The sequence below is a fragment of the Toxorhynchites rutilus genome, chromosome 2, assembly GCF_029784135.1.
Source record: "Toxorhynchites rutilus septentrionalis strain SRP chromosome 2, ASM2978413v1, whole genome shotgun sequence".
Taxonomy (NCBI): Eukaryota; Metazoa; Arthropoda; class Insecta; order Diptera; family Culicidae; genus Toxorhynchites; species Toxorhynchites rutilus.
The window spans coordinates 103,214,528-103,220,527 of NC_073745.1; positions in this window are offsets into that span (position 1 = coordinate 103,214,528).

Genomic DNA, 6,000 nt, shown 5'->3' on the forward strand with positions numbered 1-6,000 from the left:
AGGCAGCCCAATGTGCCGGTGAGAGACGTGTTGGCTCGGTTAGACCTTGATTACATGTCCCAAATATATGTATTCCTTAAAGCTATCGATCTTCGTGTGTGATTGTCCTTATACCCTTAGTTTTTCCTTTTCCTTTTCCTTTGTGAGAGATCGGATCCCTTCTTAAGAATAAGATGAAATGTAAATACATGTTAGATATAAGATAGGTTTAAGAATTGAGTGTGATGAGTGTGATTGAGAGTGTGATTGAGAGTGTGAGTGTGATCATTGTCAACATATCCTCATATCCCCTCCTTTTCCTGAAGAAAATATGTCACCCTTCTAAACTCGAGTTGACCGCGAGTAATCGGTTTCCTATATTATTAACATTAGAATTAAGGAAAAATGTATATATACTAGTAACAATACAGTAAGGAGTTCGGCTCCTTTAAACCTATGTAACTGAGCCTGTAAAAATAAACGATTTAAAAAAAAAATAAAATAATATTCAAAGTGGTAAACAAGTGGATTACATAATGTAATTGTTCGAAAATATGCGTTCGTGTCCTAGATGCAACCCCATACAATTTTTTTGTAAATACAATTGAGGGGCTTAGAATGAAAGGGGTGTAAGTGATTTTATCGATTTCTCTACATCGACTCTCTCTTTTGGTCATAACTTAGCTGCAAACTCATTCCCAGCTGTATTTGACAATGTGGAAGGTAGGTCAGAACCTCATCTATCAGATTCTATAGCAAACTCAAATTGGAACGTTTTTGCAGTTGAGTTATTAATCAAAGAAAAAGTTGACGAAGAGAAATCGATCAAGTCACTTACACCCCTTGCATTCCGAGCCCCTCAATCTTGAGAATTATATTTTTAGTTTTAATTAAGAGTATCATGTTCCATATGTTTTTTTCGGGGAGAGTAGGGAGTGATGAAACGAGTTTGGTCGTTTCAAAGAGAGTTAATTAGATTTGACTCCTAGTAGTAGACTACTAGTAAAGGATGTGTCACATCAAATTGCATCACGGAAAAAACGCTGTAGAAATTTAATTTTTAGGAATTATATCTTCAGCTTTCGCTTATAATCAGATAAGAGTGTATAGATCACGTTGGCCATGCTTCACTGTCAATTTTTCGTAAATTTGGAAAAATGTCGTCGAACGAAAAAGAGCGTCGTGAATTAATCCTGTGCACTCATTTCGAGAATCCGGAGTTGTCACATCGGGACATCGGTAAGATGCTGGGAATCGTCCAATCCACGGTCAGCAGAGTACTAAAACGATACTTCGAGAACCTAACCATCGACCGGAAGGTGAAGAACGGCAAAAATGGATGCTCCGTCAGTGAAAAAGATCACAAGCGCGTAGTTAAACAGTTTAGACGTGATCCGAGAAGTTCGGTCCGGGATGTCGCCAATAAGCTGAATTTGTCAAGTTCATTCGTCCAGCGGACCAAGCAGCGGGAGGGCCTGCGTACATACAAGGTTCAGAAAGCTCCTCACCGCGACGAAAGGCAAAACATGATGGGGAAGACGCGAGCCCGGAAGCTGTACACCGAAATGCTGACGAAGCCGCATTGCCTGGTAATGGACGACGAAACCTACGTCAAAGCGGACTTTCGTCAGCTGCCGGGCCTGTTGTTCTTCTCTGCAGAGGACAAATTCAGCGTTCCGGAGGAGATTCGCAAGCAGAAACTATCCAAGTTTGCCGAAAAGTACATGGTGTGGCAAGCGATCTGCTCTTGCGGAAAGCGGAGCGCCCCCTTCGTGATGACCGGCACGGTAAACGGGCAGGTTTACCTTAAGGAGTGCCCACAGAAGCGCTTACTACCACTATTGAAGGAGCACGAGGGCCCGACCATCTTCTGGCCGGATCTCGCTTCGCTGGCCGGTGCCACTATTCAAAGGACGTGTTGGAGTGGTACGAAGCCAACGGGGTCACCTTCGTGCCAAAGGAAATGAACCCGCCCAACGCGCCGGAGCTTCGCTCAATAGAGAAATATTGGGCGATTATGAAGCAGGCCCTCCGGAAGAACCCAAAAGTTGTCAAATCGGAGGCGGACTTCAAGAGAAAATGGATTTCTGTTCAAAAAAAAACTACAACCTGACGTTGTACAGAACCTTATGGACGGGGTAAAGAGGAAGGTGCGAGCATACGGGCTTGGGCTCGAAGTATGAATAAAAAGAAAATGCCAAAAGTTGTTTAATAGTTTTTATTTTACTGTCTAAACCGACTTAAAGAAAATAATCGATGAAGACTCCATATTTCAAACATGACGCGGCGGGAATTAAGTCACGAATCATTATTCGTGAATCCGGAAGTAGAAAAGGAAATGGACGAAATACATTCTAGAATATTCGATCGGTTTCGAATTCAAGAAACAGAACCCAATCGAGCTTTTCCGTCTGAGCCGCCGAGCGAATAAGTTCTTTGGAGTGAAGATTGGAAGTGATTTTGTTTTGGTCGATAAAAAAAGAATCGTAGTCATCTTTAATATTTTAAAAAAGCGTGAGTTTGTGCGAGTTCAAAAAAACAATAAAAATATTGCTGTAGAAAAATTCTACAAAGCATAGGTTGCGGCAGTTCTTTGCGCGGAGAACGGAAAATTCCGAAAAGAATTTCCGTGTGGCTCCGTGTCAAGATTATCACCCTTATTCTGTATTTTTTTCGATTCGAAATATTTCGAACGACTTGATAAAATTACATGCTGTATTCCACTTGTTTTTACTTGTTTTTAAAAACTTCGGATCGATTTTTGGTAAGTTGGTTGAAAGGTCAATAGAAGGTGGATACTGTCGAGTGGCAAAGCGAAGACGCTAGTCAGGGCAACAATAAATTTGAATTCCGACAGAGGACCTTCGTTCTCTGGCGCGGAAGTCAGAGATTTCGAAACCCGAGCAGGATGCCCTTTATATCATTTTCTATCGAAATTTGCAAAAATGAGATTTTCTTGGTGTGGAAACAACCTGCCTAACTTCTATTTCAGCATCTCTTACGCCATCGTATCTTCTAGAATCATGAACCAGGGAATTTATCAAAAGCCGTGCTTTTAGAAGATCTTACTGATATTACTGGAGCATCAAGATAGCACCAGGTTGGTTGTTTTTTTTCTGATCCGACTTGACTAGCTAACACTTTTCAAATTTGACCAAAGTAAAGTGGTGCAAAGACACCGTTGTTCCCATTGAGCGGAATCCGACCAATACCTCGGAGGTTGAGTCGTTTGAGAAATACTGATCAATTGTGGAGTGCAAACAGGAGAAGAAAGGTGTAGGGTAGGGCGGGGCTAGTTGGTCATTTTTGAATAAATTTGGTTATAACTTTGTAGTACGAAGTTTTGCGTTAGAATGTTTTGTACCACAATGAAGCTTACTTTTACCCTGTCAATGAAAAATAACCAGAGAATAAATTATTTGACATTTTTCTTGTATTTAACGTTTTTATATTTCAGAATAAATTGACCAACTATCCCCAAACACGGGGTAAGTTGGTCAATAATAGGCATGTTTTTGAGCAAGTAATAAACGTTTTTCGATTAGAAGTTTTCTTCATTATAAATTAATTAATTAGATCAAAACAAAAACAGTTCCCTAATATCATGTAGCAGGTAAAAAAACAAATCAATGAAAATTTCTAATTATCATGGTTGTTGAAAATTAGTCAGGCAATCTTTTCTAGCGATTTCGTCTCTCTTCCACTTCGTGGCGAACCATAGATGCCAGGTTCGAAGACATGTCTTCATTTTGAAGACATTTAATTTTGTGAAGACATTATGACATATTTTAAGGCATTTCAGTATGATAGTGTACATGGATTTTTAAAAGATATTATTTCTATGAAATTCTAACTATTGGCTGAAAATATCGTCAAAAAAGTAGGGCTTTAGTCTCAGCGAACAAAGCGATTTGGATACATATTGTCTCTAGAAGACATTAGTTCATTTGCGCCCTACTATGCAATAGATTAACCTACATCTTTCAAACGACTGATTTACAAATCGAAGGTTTTCCGGTCACATACCTTTTCTACAATAAGTTTAATGGATATGGTTTGAGTTACAACCAAAATTTTAAAGCTGAAATAAACAAATAGAGTTATCATAGTTCCGTGTTAGTGTGAAGAACTTTCCTCCGATATTATGGTGAAGACATTTCCTCGTACCATGTCAAGACTTTTGAAAAAAATCACCTGGCATCCCTGCGACACACACCGCTTGCCTTCTTGCTCGCATTTGTTTTGATGACATTTGTACCGTTCGCCTCAAAGTATATAGAAATAGCCTCCAGGTATGCTACATTACTCAATGCATTATTGTGAGTTGTGATATTCAATGTCAGCGTTTATTATATTTAATGAAAATTTTACAGCAAAAAATATAAAAATGACAATGATATTGCAAGTGGTTTGTGTGGTGGTTGTCTCGTTTCGGTTACTGTTACTTGTTACTGATCCAGTCGTTTAGTAGTAAAACATATGCTTTCTATATTTATTTATACCTTGCGTAATGAAACACGGCATACCTGAAAATTTTTATATGCGTTGCTCTCAAACGAGCAATTTGTGTGACCAACTAGCCCCTCTATATATGAAAAAAAATATTCATGAAAATTAAAAAAATAATAATTTGAAAAGCGTTTTCCATTAACACTTCAAGCTAATACGTACAATATACCTTAGTTTTACGTTTGAGCCGATTTTTTTCATGGTTATTAACCAGTTTTAGAACACATTTTATAATGCGCAAACCGTGAATGATTTTTGGCAAAATCGGAACCATGTCCGTTTTTTTAACCTACATAATAAAAAGTTTTTCCAATTTGCTTATTTTATTGTATCAGCAATTCACTATTTTTCATCCATAGATCGCTAATTTTTTGGATGCTGAGATTCCAAGATATCGTCACTGACCAACTTACTCCTATGACCAACTAGCCACGCTCTACCCTACCTACAAGCGACGAAAAGGAAACCAAGAGACAATGGAACTTGATTGCTAAACGAGCGGGAAAACAGCTGGTGTAAAGGACGATGGGCCGGAATCGGAAGAAAGTCCGAGCGATGGGCTATATAAAGGGTGTGTCACATCAAATTGCATCACGGAAAAAACGCTGTAGAAATTCGCCCAGTAGACCGATCGAAGCGATTTGGATAAAAAAATTGAAAATTTTAAATTTTAAACAGTAAAATAAAAACTATTAAACAACTTTTGGCATTTTCTTTTTATTCATACTTCGAGCCCAAGCCCGTATGCTCGCACCTTCCTCTTTACCCCGTCCATAAGGTTCTGTACAACGTCAGGTTGTAGTTTTTTTTAACAGAAATCCATTTTCTCTTGAAGTCCGCCTCCGATTTGACAACTTTTAGGTTCTTCCGGAGGGCCTGCTTCATAATCGCCCAATATTTCTCTATTGGGCGAAGCTCCGGCGCGTTGGGCGGGTTCATTTCCTTTGGCACGAAGGTGACCTCGTTGGCTTCGTACCACTCCAACACGTCCTTTGAATAGTGACACGAAGCGAGATCCGGCCAGAAGATGGTCGGGCCCTCGTGCTGCTTCAATAGTGGTAGTAAGTGCTTCTGTAGGCACTCCTTAAGGTAAACCTGCCCGTTTACCGTGCCGGTCATCACGAAGGGGGCGCTCCGCTTTCCGCAAGAGCAGATCGCTTGCCACACCATGTACTTTTTGGCAAACTTGGATAGTTTCTGCTTGCGAATCTCCTCCGGAACGCTGAATTTGCCCTCTGCGGAGAAGAACAACAGGCCCGGCAGCTGACGAAAGTCCGCTTTGACGTAGGTTTCGTCGTCCATTACCAGGCAATGCGGCTTCGTCAGCATTTCGGTGTACAGCTTCCGGGCTCGCGTCTTCCCCACCATGTTTTGCCTTTCGTCGCGGTTAGGAGCCTTCTGAACCTTGTATGTACGCAGGCCCTCCCGCTGCTTGGTCCGCTGGACGAATGAACTTGACAAATTCAGCTTATTGGCGACATCCCGGACCGAACTTCTCGGATCACGTCTAAA